Consider the following 12617-nt stretch of genomic DNA (forward strand, 5'->3'; position numbering starts at 1 on the left):
GCCAATGCCAGGTACCCCAGAGGGAATGAACCTAACAGGTAATGATCAAGTGATCTCTCTCCTGCCATCCATCTCCACCCTCTGACAGACAGAGGCTAAGGACACCATTCCTTACCCATCCTGGCTAATAGCCATTAATGGACTTAACCTCCATGAATTTATCCAGTTCTCTTTTAAACGCTGTTATAGTCCTAGCCTTCACAACCTCCTCAGGTAAGGAGTTCCACAAGTTGACTGTACGCTGTGTGAAGAAGAACTTCCTTTTGTTTGTTTTAAACCTGCTGCCTATTCATTTCATTTGGTGACCCCTAGTTCTTGTATTATGGGAATAAGTAAATAGCTTTTCCTTATCTACTTTCTTCACATCACTCATGATTTTATATACCTCCATCATATCCCCCCTTAGTCTCCTCTTTTCCAAGCTGAAAAGTCCTAGCCTCTTTAATCTCTCCTCATATGGGACCCATTCCAAACCCCTAATCATTTTAGTTGCCCTTCTCTCATACTAAGGCTATGTCTGCATTACAAGCTTGGGTTGTGATTCCCCTGCTTGTGTACACACATTCACACTCGCTGTCATCGAGCTAGCATGAGTATAAATAGCAGTGTAGCTGCAGTAGCACAGGTGAGCCACGCCAAGTACAAAACTGCCTGAAACCTTTCCCAGACCTGAAAAAGAGCTGTGGCACTCCAAAGCTTGTCTCCTTCACCAACAGAAGTGGTCCAGTAACAGATAATAGCTCACCCACCTTGTCTCTCTAGTTTGTCATAGATTCAGAGCTCTTTATTTGTTCCCTGTTTAATAAAGGATATATGTTTTCTTCAGAAAGAGAAAGTTGTCATTTTGATTCTGTGCAGGGCTGTTTTTAACAATACCAACAAAAGTATTGGGAACCCCCTAGTATTAGTAGGATGTTTGCCACTCATGATCCAGTACCAAGTGGCATGGAGAATGAGTTGCTTTGTGCCAGCAGAACACTACAGTAATAAATGGTTTGGCCACCTATGGAATTGGGTTGTTTGTGTCTGTAGTTCTGACAGGCCATAGACTGTTCTCCAGTATTGCAAGTGTTTGGCTCCTACTGACCATCTTTACCTGACCCACTCAAACCTTAGCTGTAACATCGGTCTTGTCCACAATGAATGGATTTTCTTTTTCCTGTCTTGACTTGGAATTCTGTCATCTCTGAAAGGCATTGTGCCATGAAGTGGCTTTTCAGGCCACATTTAAAATAGTCAATTGTTCTCAGACCTGCCCAATGTAAGCTCTGGATCACTAAGTGCTCTTCTCCAGAACTTGGTTGATAAACCACATTTCACAGTTTGCACCTTGAGCTCATGAGCCAAGTCAGCAAACTCACCCATTTTTATGCCAAATTAATGTTCAAATATGTCACCTAATTTTTGTCTCACTAATCTGATATTCAGTATACCATATTCTTTTTTGGTTAGAAACAGTCAGAACACTAAGGGCTTTTTCAGGAGAATCTGCATCTTTGCCAGATAAACATTGTTTACTTCCTACATAGTATTACTCCTAGGGGAATTCTGTGCCACTGTGCACATTAAGAATTTATGTCCTCCTGCACATTTTTTTCCCTGCAGAAAATATATTTTGCCAGAGAAGTACTGCAGGTACACCTTTCTCCCACCAGGGGCTGCTGTGGCATCAGAAGAGAGGGCAGCCAGCTTCCAGGCCAGAGCTTCCAGCCACAGAGAGGGAGGGTGAGGCAAGGTGAGGAGGCACAGGATTTTGGGGGGGGGGTGGACAGACCAGGGCATATGGAGCTGCTGGGAAGTCACATAGACTGGGGTTCAGAAGGGCTAGTGGGGGGACAGACTGGAGTGGGGGCATAGAAGCTAGTGAGGTGATGGCATTGGCCCAGAGCTGAATGGGAGGGGGCCCACATGGGGATGAGGGGAGGGAGGGTGGCTGAGTGCGGGTGCAGGGACACATGGGGTTGGGGGCAGCTGTGCCTGACTGAATGGGAGAGGTTAGGGGTCAGCCCGGGTCTTCATGGAGGAGGCTTCCCAACTCTCTAACAATCCCTCCCCTTGAAAAAATAACCTCTTCCATACTTCTCCCACCCACACCCAACAACCCTTAGGATCACACCCAGGCTCCTTCCCAGCAATTATTTCCCTCATGCTCAGCTCCTCCAAGCCTTTGCACTGCTTCTGAGGGGTGCAGGAAATACATTTCTGTATTGTAGTTTAAATGAATTATTACTCAGAGTTCTGTATTAATATGCCTAGTAAAGAATCTAGTTGTCCAAAAACATTTCCCAAATCTTTTTTTGTTGTCCGTATTGTTACAAACATACTTGCTGATTGGTATTTTGAGATAAATGACCAAAAATAATTGAAACTGGTGTGATTATATTGTGTTACTTTGACAAATAAAATATGCAGAATTTTAAAATATTGTGTGCAGAATTTTTAATTTTTGGTGCACAGTTCCCCCAGGAGTAATAATATAGCAGAAATGCAACTTGTTATTAGACTTTCAGTTTTGAGCATGGCCAACAGCATGCTGAATGTGCTTGTCCATTTTTGCCCCCCAGTGAGCAGCTGCTTCAACTTCATGGTTACTAGTTAGTGAGTCTAGTGAAGACCCGCCAAATCGACAACCGAACGCGCTCCAGTTGACCCCTGTACTCTACCCCCGACAAGAAGAGTAAGGTAGGCCAACAGGAGAGTTTCTCCCATTGACCCCCCATGGTGTAGACCCTCCGACAACTCAACCTAAGGTACATCGACTCCAGCTACGTTATTCAAGTAGCTGGAGTTGCATAGCATAGGTTGACTTATCATGATAGTGTAGACATAGCCTTCATAAAAATAAAGCTAAGCCCATACTCAGGTACCAAGTTAATGCTCTTCTTTTAGCTGAGCTCTATGCTCTTAACAGCTTATGCACTAGACTAAAGTCCAGCAGGTCTGGGGGTTCTCAGATTGCAACTCTGTGGTAATCTTGAAGAGACATATCATTACAAACCCATCCTGAATATGAGAAGAGGTCATTTAAAAATAATTCTGAAAAGACCTAAATAAAATATTGTTCTAAATACAAAATATGTATGCACTGTAATTCATCTTTATTTCTTCTCCCTTTGACCTTCATCAAAGACATTTATCCCAGATACCGCAGCACCATGTTCATTCAGCACTCATCTTACAGCACAGCCTGAAATCCTTAATGGATGCCCTTGCAAGAGGAATTATAAGAGGGCCAGATCCTCTGATGTTAGAGTGGCGCAAAGTAACCATAGCAAAGTTCTGTCCCTAAACAGTAAGTTCGCCTTTTCACGTTCATATTGTAGACTTAATGGTCCTGGTTCTCCACTTCCTTATATCTTGTGTAGCATGGATGCCTGCAAAAAATGGATGAAAAATGCCACAGGATCAGAATTTTCAACCCAACTACTCCAGTGGTAGCATTTTACTGGAACTTTCCACAAGTATAAATCTCTGCATGGAGAAGAAGGCAGTGGAGAAAAGCATCTTAATTGTGAGGGTAGCCTGTGGCCTCAGTCCTATTGAGAACAATAGATGGCAGCCATTTTGAAGGAGGGCAGTTCTTTGTGGAATTCTGTAAAGCAGAACATATTTATTTTGCCTCCGCTGAAGAAAAAGTAGCAATAAATGTCCACTATTCCTAAAATGAAAAGTCTAATACAGATGTTAATTTTCTTAAAGGAACCATTTTAAATTTTAATTTACAAATGAATATATTTACTCATAAAGCCTCAGAAATTATGTCCTCAAGTATTACAGTAAGTACTGTAATATGTACGTACGATGTATTTTCAATACACTTTTAAATATGCAGCCACAACAGGCACTTCCATAGCAGAATTCAACTACTTTATGGGCACTGGTACCAAACTACCCCATATTCCTCAGGTTCTCAATCCATTTTTCCTTGCTGGAAAGAAGCAGATGCAAAAGTGTTTATCTTCTGGGTTTTCTGATTTTTTGGATCATAAAGTTGTTTTTACATGGAATTTGGCTGTTTGTTACCCAAAAGATGTTAGCCTAGGTAAAGTCCCTACAAGTATGAGATCCTGTGTTTTCAAGTGCTTCAAGAATTGGTCCATGAATTTTTTATTCTTACTCCTCTCTAGTTTCTGGTGGTCCATAGCAAATGTCTATTATAGATTCGACTTTGTTTTTCAGTCTTTGTATCCTAACTCAAGGTACTGCACCACTATACTCTTTGCTGTCAAATTGTCTCTCAGTGGCATCATAAATACTTATCAGATATAATATCACACCTGCACTGCTTTTTCCCTTTCCCTCTCCCCTATGATAGTTTATACCCATCAGTTCTGACATTCTGTTTTATTGACATTCTATACTATTTGAACTCTGTCTCGGATATCTCTTCAGTTACCTCATGGGACTTTCTCAGACTTGCTACCTGTTTTAATATGGGGTTGAAAATCATCCTGTTAATAGTTTAGTCCTGATGAGACTTACTTCCTTTAAAACTACACCACAGAGGGCAAAACACCAATTAGATGTCTTATGTTCTATATGAGACTCTTGTACCTTATCAACCACCAAAACTGCTCTAGATTTTCAATGTCAAAAAGAGCACAGTAGGAGGGAGAAGTACAAAAAACTTGCCTAAGGTTTACAGAACACAACTTGTTTTTTTTAATGCCGTCATAACTTAGGGCCCAATCTTGCCTCCATTGAACTCAGTGGGAGTTTTGCATTGAGTTCAGTGATATCAGAATTAGACCCTAACATTTTAACATGCAAACTTTCTATGAATTGTCTTGGTATGTTTTCTTTTATGAAACATGAAGCTTCTATTGAGTTGAAATTCTATATCATTTTATGTGCCCAATGTTTTCAGCACTTTATTTCACAGCACTATTATTGGCATCACGGTGATAATTATTTAACTGGGGAGATAATTTCAGTGACATTCTGAAAATTCTCTGAATTCTAGAGTCTTTTGTATGCCATAAGAACATTGATTTTCAACATGTGTTAAGCAACAATGACTGGAAAAATATATTGCAAATTCTGTCTTTCCTTTATTCAATTCTCTGCAAAACACAACCAACAAAATCAATTTCCCTGAAAAGGGTCTTTATAAGAGCATCAATCCTAGCATCCTGGCCAAATTCCAATCTAGGTAATTGCTTTCAGCCTACTTCATTTCCCCCTGCAGTTTCTGCTGGATACACAATTCTTTACTTCCTCCTGCAAAAGCTATATAATGTTGCTCTACATTATCCAGACACTATGTTCCTTTGAAGAGGTAACTGTATTTCAGTAGTGGACTAAGTGAACCCTGCATGCTTTTTACATATCAATTTGTCTGTGAAGTGCTTTAACATCCTTCAGAAAGACAACTGCTGTTAGCAATATTTTATTTTATTTTTATTAATAATGGGCAATATAATGACACACAATGTCAATATTGTTGATTTGGATTCCTGAAATGGACGTTAGACTCCAAAGTGGCCCACTGAATAAGGCACTTGAATGACATGTCTTGCATTTTGTGTGTATTTATTTCTAATGGCATCAGAGGAACACTGAGCTAAAGTCCTTATAAAAATGTGATGGATTCCACAGATTATTTCCATATAATATACCTATCAACAACTATAAGACTCACAGTAATCAAGTGGCAGCATTCAACATTTGACAGAGCAAGTATAGCAGCACCTGTTTGCTATTAAATATATAAAATCGGTATTGTACATAATATATATATATATAAAGGTAGCCATCTTACAGCAAAAAAACTTCAGGACCAGACTCCAAAGAGAAACTGCTGAGCTCCAGTTCATTTGCAAATTTGACACCATCAGATCAGGATTAAACAAAGACTGTGAATGGCTATCCAACTACAGAAGCAGTTTCTCCTCCCTTGGTGTTCACACCTCAACTGCTAGCAGAGCACCTCACCCTCCCTGATTGAACTAACCTCGTTATCTCCATACTGATTTATACCTGCCTCTGGAGATTTCCATGACTTGCATCTGAAGAAGTGAGGTTCTTACCCACGAAAGCTTATGCTCCCAATACTTCTGTTAGTCTTAAAGGTGCCACAGGACCCTCGGTTGCTTTTTACAGATTCAGACTAACACGGCTACCCCTCTGATACTTGACTCCAGACAACCATAACTCTTTAAAAAGGTGAAAGAGAGAGTGGGAGTGAGGGGAAGCTAGTCTTTGAGAGCCTGATTCTGTTACCCACGATCTCGCTGAGTTTCACCTTCTTCTGTGAGTAATCTCTCTATTTCAATGGGACTATTCATGGAGCAAGTTACTATTCAGCATGAGTAAGATACTCTGGTCCTGAATAAATATAAGGGATAAATTTAGAGATTATGCAAGACACACTTAAAGACTATATATAAAGCAATTGAAAGAAATGTGGAGATGACATTATGGAGGTCTGCAATCAGCCTCGGGGCCAGATTTTTAAAGGGAATTAAGTAGAGCTTAATTTGTAATGGAAGAGGTGCCAGGGCTCAAGCTGGGTGCCCAGCTCTGAAGGCAGCGCCACAGCCAGCAGCAGAGCAGAAGTAAGGGTGGCACGGTATGGTGTATTACTCTGGGCTGTTCCTGGCAGTGGTGCTGCCTTCAGAGCTGGGCAGCCAGAGAGTGGCAGCTGCTGGTCGGGAGCCCAGAGATGCTGGGGCTATGAACTGCCAAGCCTAGAGGTGCTGGGGCTCAGTCCTGGCACAAATTAAGCACTGGTTTTAGGTGGTGTTCAGCTGAGCAGAGCAACACCTAACCCCTAGGCTAGTGCCACTGCCTAATGGAATTTTCAGCGCCAAATTAGGTGGCTTTGTGCTACCTAGGGCCCCTAAAGAGTGCAGAGGGATAGTTAATCACCTATGAAAGGGGTTTTCAGAAGCTGGCCCCCTGAATGGGGAGGTGCCTAAACTAGCCTGGAGAGGGATTTAGGTGCTTAAGGGCTGACCTCGGTGCTTGGCTGATGGGCCAGAGATAGACGCCTCCCTCCACACAGGATCCTCAGCTGCGAACTCACTCCCAGAGGTGAACACTAAACCATGTCAGTCACTTAGGTAGTCAATGCCCCAGCAGCCGAAACCATTTGTCTGTCTCTTTCTCTGTCTCCTGCTCACGTACAATATCTCCTATATTCACCCTACATTTCCCTGAGTCTTGGGCTGTCTTTTATCCAGGTGCTGTGCTGCCTCTCCACTTATCAGTGGCCTGCATTTGGCCCTATTGCTGTGGGGTCTGACTGATAGCAAGTCTTAGCTGTGCTCAGAGTATCTCTGCAGGATCAGGTCCCCCTAATGAGATAGACATTCCCTCACCTAATGTAAAAATCCCACTTCAGGGCCCCTGGGGCATTGGCTTGAACTGGAGCTCCGAGCAGTTTATTAGCTGTAAATTGACATCAGAGCACAGGCCGCTTTAAAAATGGCATCTGATGGAAATGGTGGCACTTTGGGGGGTTAGGTGGCAGCTGAACTGTGGTTTTGAAATTGTCAGTGGCTCCTCTGTGATGGCCACTATCTGCCTGTTTAGGGGCCTAAATCCCTTAAAAATCTGGCCCTAGATCCCAAAGATTCAGATTGTGTGCTCACTTGTCTGGCTGGTTTGTACAACAATTAATTTATGATAATCAGACTGAGATTAGGAGTGCAAAATAAACATCACATATAAATTGCAATGCAACTAACACTGTCATGAAGACACAAAAGGAGAACATAGTCACCATTTTTTTTAATGAAATGATGGATCAGAGTTTCACCTGCATGAAAGTGAAGGATTACACTGTGACAATCAAATATATGAGGAAGCATGTAAATACATAATGAAACTGGGCACTAACAGTACTGTACAAGTACAATAAGTCCTACAGTGATCACAAAAAGGGACATACTGGTATCTTTTGAATAAAGATGACTGGAAGCAGGACATAGCTATCCCTGAAGGACCATCATGTAAAGTGTTGTCTGCAGTATTAGAGAGTGATTCATGGGTTCACAGCAAGATAATCAGCTCTAATAGAGGTGAATGTATGACCGGAATCAGCATTTAATACTTTTATTCAGCATCTTCTGAACAGAACTGTCTTCTTGTTGCAATTTTTGCACAGTACTGGAAATAATAACCTTTACTTTAGTGCTTATATTTAGCCAGATAAGCACTGTGTGTTCCACAATTAGGCTTTGAAAGGGATATTCAATATTGGATGATAATTTGCTAGGCCACCAGGATGAAGAGTAAAGTCTTGGGGATAGGCTTACCACAGCTGTTTTAAAAGTGACCTGTAAATAATTTTTGAAGACCCAACAAGTTTTCCTATCTGTGCTGGATGTTTCAAAATAACCATAGAGTGGCCCCAATTGGAACACTCTCTTGTGGCAGGCTAAACACAAGTGCACTTGCCTCAGTTTCTCCCTCAGGTAACCCAAGGATTCTACTTCAATAATACACTTCCTTGGGGCCAATGTATTAGCAAAACCATACTGCAAATCAGTCCATAACAAAAGTCCCCCACGTGATCCATTTGTCACCCCAGTGCATGTAGTCCTTAAAACCCCATGACATGATACCCACACATACCAACATCTTCCACTACACCTAGGATCTTTTTCAGTCCTCTTCTGTCCCTCTGCCAGATCAGCCATCCCAGCCCTTCCAGCTAGAGTGGAACCTCCCTCTCCCCAATAAGGACCCCACAGCCTCTCTACTGAGAGATCATCCTCATCACTGATTCTCTTGGTCCAGCTCTGTGATGCGGAGATGTTGGCAGGTAAGCCCCTCCACTCTTCTCCTGCCTTGGCTTTGGCTCTCCAGCTTAGAGACAACAGGCAACTCCCTCTACTAATCCTGCCTTCAGCCCTCTCCAGTCCTCTTGCCCTGGCTTTGTGACTTGGGTAGGTCAGCCAGCAAAGCCCTCTTGCTGCTCTCCTGCCTTCAGCCTTCCCCCAGTAACATCTTCTGGCTCTGAGAGCTCTGAGCTCCTGCCAATCTCCTCCTCCCAGACAGCTCTGACTCACTGGGTCTCTCTCAACTGACTCACCAGATCTATCTCTCACCAGGTTTCCCTGGTCCTTTATAGCCACCAGGTGTTGCCCTGCCCTATAAATTGGCCAAATGGACACATCTGTTCTAGCAGAGGGATGCTGAACCTATTTCATTTACAGGGATCAGCCACTCTGTGACAGAGAGTCTGTATCCATTTCTCAGTATTGGTGTATTCAATTCTCACCATCTTTGTCCAGCGTAGCAGTTCTCTTAAACCATAGATGTCGTATTCCATTCAACGGCTTTGAGATGTCTCATCCATGTGCCCACCCTTATTTGTGAAATTGTAGACCATAATGATATGTATAACATCTGGTCTCTCTTTCCAGTGTTCCATATGCTAATGGAATGTTAAGGCTGTACAGCTGAACTCTTTAAGAAGAAAGCGTATGTTTTATAGTACTGGGTAAAATCATGTGCCCATAAAATTAAAGATTTTACTGTAATGCAAGCACCTGAGTAAATTTGGCTGCCTTTGGCTTTCCTGTGATGGATTTTGGGTGACTTCTGTCCAGTTTCTAATGGAGAGGTATATAGTATAAAAAAGAGACCCAAATCTATTTGGTGTTTAAAAATCCAATCAGAACAGGCATATTCATAATATTATGTCCATCTGCTTTCAGGCATCCACCAGTGACTCAAAGCCTGTATTCATCCTATGGTAGACTTGTACTTCTGTAAAATCAGTATTTGAATTTATTATGCCATTGATCTTAACATCTTATAAATTGCTACAAAGGTTAATAATCAAGAAGTTAAGTGAGATAACTGTTGCAGGAAAAATGATGGCATGTACAGATCACCTTGAGAAAGTGTAATAGCCAAAGAGTAATTATGGGGAGCTGGTCAGATTTTAGGTTGACTGGCTGGTAACCACACTGAACCCCAAAGATTTTGGACCTTTGATGCTCAATAGCTGTTTATAAAATGTATTAAAACATTTAATCAAAGAAATCAAATCAGGAAAATGTATCACCAAAGATAAGCTATCATTAACAACATTAAACTAAACTAGAAATAAAACATTACAACTATCAAAATCAGATCAAGATCCAATCAAGACATTAAATAAAATTAGTCTCAATATTGAAGTGGAATTAAATTATCAATTTTGTTAACTCATCAAACTAATACCAAAATAATCCTTATACATTCAAAGAAAGAGTTTCAAAAAGGTGACTGTCCTTTTGGTCATAAATCCCAACTAAAGAACTTTACCAAAGTCTATCAAATCTGTTATTTAAAGCTGGTCAAGGGCTTAACATTGAAACCAAATTATATAATGTCTAAACCACAACCTCAGGGCCAATTATAAAGCTTCTTCCTTAGAATACTATTCCTATATAGTAGCTAACCCTTTCCTTCCCCTTCAAAAACAGAGATATTATTTAACCAACTTTAACAAAACACTTTTGATAACAAAAGCTTGACGACTCCTTTTTACCAGCAACCACAGATGACAATGACAAGTCTTTCAGAACTTTTAAAGAGAACACATGCTAATGAATAATTCTGCGAGACAACTTTTAGGGCTGTTTAAACCTACAGAGCCCTTTTTTATTCCTGGCAGCTTTCCAATATGCATTTTATGGGTTCTCTGACACACGCACATGTGTACAACCCTAAAATTAAAGAATATAAAAGGGTTGGGACATCTTCCAGCTTAAAAACAAGCAAACAAAAAATAGAAAGAGAAAAAATAAGATGCTTAAGAAAATGGGTGTTTAAAAACTCTTCAGATCTTGCAGTCTGGAGGACTCCTACTTAGTAGGAGCTGGAACTCCGATAAAGGAGCTAGATGGTGATGATCTGCTGGCACAGTGGTTCTCATCAGTGGACTTTCTTCAGGTACAGAAGGAGACTGGTCAAAGGCTGGAGTGGCCTGTTTGAGATTGTGACCTCCTCTCCCCTCAGTGATTGTTTGGTTTTACCCACATAGTTGTTACTGGAGCATTTAGTGCATTTATTCAAATGTCTTGTTGACCTGAATGGCAGGGCTTCTCTGTCTTACCCTGGATTCGTCTTGTTTGTAAACTTCGCATACTTAATCTTGCAGCACCTCTTGCTGAGGTCTTCAGTCAAATCAGGTATGAAGCCTACCTTGGAGGCATGCGGTTTGGTCTAGTCTCGTTCAGATTGGGTTATCCTTAATGAGTGTCAGTTTTGGAAAAGTCGAATTATATCAGCAATTTTAAGAGTATTCATTGTTTGCATACAAGTCTGTGAATCCCTCTCGCCTTCAAAAAATACCAAAAATCTGGATACATGAGATCACTTTTGAGGAAGCTGGCATGGTCTTACCTGAGTAAACAGGTCTTGAGATGATACTGTCACCAGTTTTTGGAAAGTTCAATATAAAAATCCTATAAAAATTGCTGATTGAAAAAAGAACCCTAGCAACAGTCACTCAATATTCTTTCATCAGCAAAATTAAAAATAAATACAACTTCATGTTCAGTTTCATCACCTCCAGTTCCTTCTTAGGAACAAGGCTTTTACAGACCAGTCAGCTTAACTTCTGTACCTGAAAAGATAATAATAATTAAGCAATCAGTTTGCAAGCATCTACAAGATAATAAGGTGATAAGTAACAGTCAGCATGGATTTGTCAAGAACAAATCATGTCAAACCAACCTGATAGCTTTCTTTGACAGAGTAACAAGCCTTGTGGGTAGGGCAAGCAGTAGACATGGTATATCTTGACTTTAGTAAAGCTTTTGATACTGTCTCGCAACCTCATAAACAACCTAGGGAAATGCAACTTAGATGGAGCTACTATAAGGTGGGTGCATAACTGGTTGGAAAACCATTCCCAGAAAGTAGTTATCAGTGGTTCACAGTCATGCTGGAAGGGCATAACGAGTTGGGTCCCACAGGTATTAGTTCTGGGTCCGGTTCTGTTCAATATCTTAATCAATGATTTAGATAATGGCATAGAAAGTACACTTATAAAGTTTGTGGATGATACCAAGCTGGGAAGGGTTGCAAGTGCTTTGGGGACAGGATTATAATTTAAAATGATCTGGACAAACTGGAGAAATGGTCTGAAGTAAATAGGATGAAATTCAATACGGACAAATGCAAAGTACTCCACTTAGGAAGGAACAATCAGTTGCACACATACAAAATGGGAAATGACTGCTTAGGAAGGAGTGAAGCAGAAAGGGATCTGGGGGTCATAGTGGACCACAAGCTAAATATGAGTCAACAGTGTAACACTGTTGCAAAAAAAGCAAACATCATTCTGGGATCTATTAGTAGGTGTGTTGTAAGCAAGACATGAGAAATAATTCTTCCGCTCTATTCTGCACTTATTAGGCCTCAACTGGAGTATTGTGTCCAGTTCTGGGTGCCACATTTCAGGAAAGATGTGGGCAAATTGGAGAAAATCCAGAGAAGAGTAACAAAAATGATTAAGGGTCTAAAAAACATGACCTATGAGGGAATATTGGAAAAAAATGGGTTTGTTTAGTCTGGAAAAGAGAAGACTGAGAGGGGACATGATAACAGTTTTCAAGTACATAAAAGATTGTTACAAGGAGGAGGGAGAAAAATTGTTCTTCTTAACCTCT

The 12617-nt window shown here is 40.9% G+C and overlaps 1 long non-coding RNA gene across 1 annotated transcript in view; it reads right to left on the minus strand.

Moving 5' to 3' along the window:
* Window positions 1-7719: 7719 nt before the first annotated feature.
* The window catches only part of LOC135982303 (uncharacterized), a 33306-nt gene continuing 28408 nt past the window's right edge, over window positions 7720-12617 (minus strand). Inside the window, exon 2 of the long non-coding RNA XR_010599575.1 lies at window positions 7720-11569. This is a non-coding gene — a long non-coding RNA (uncharacterized LOC135982303). The remainder of the gene's footprint in view (window positions 11570-12617) is intronic.

Source organism: Chrysemys picta, chromosome 3, assembly GCF_011386835.1.
Source record: "Chrysemys picta bellii isolate R12L10 chromosome 3, ASM1138683v2, whole genome shotgun sequence".
Taxonomy (NCBI): Eukaryota; Metazoa; Chordata; order Testudines; family Emydidae; genus Chrysemys; species Chrysemys picta.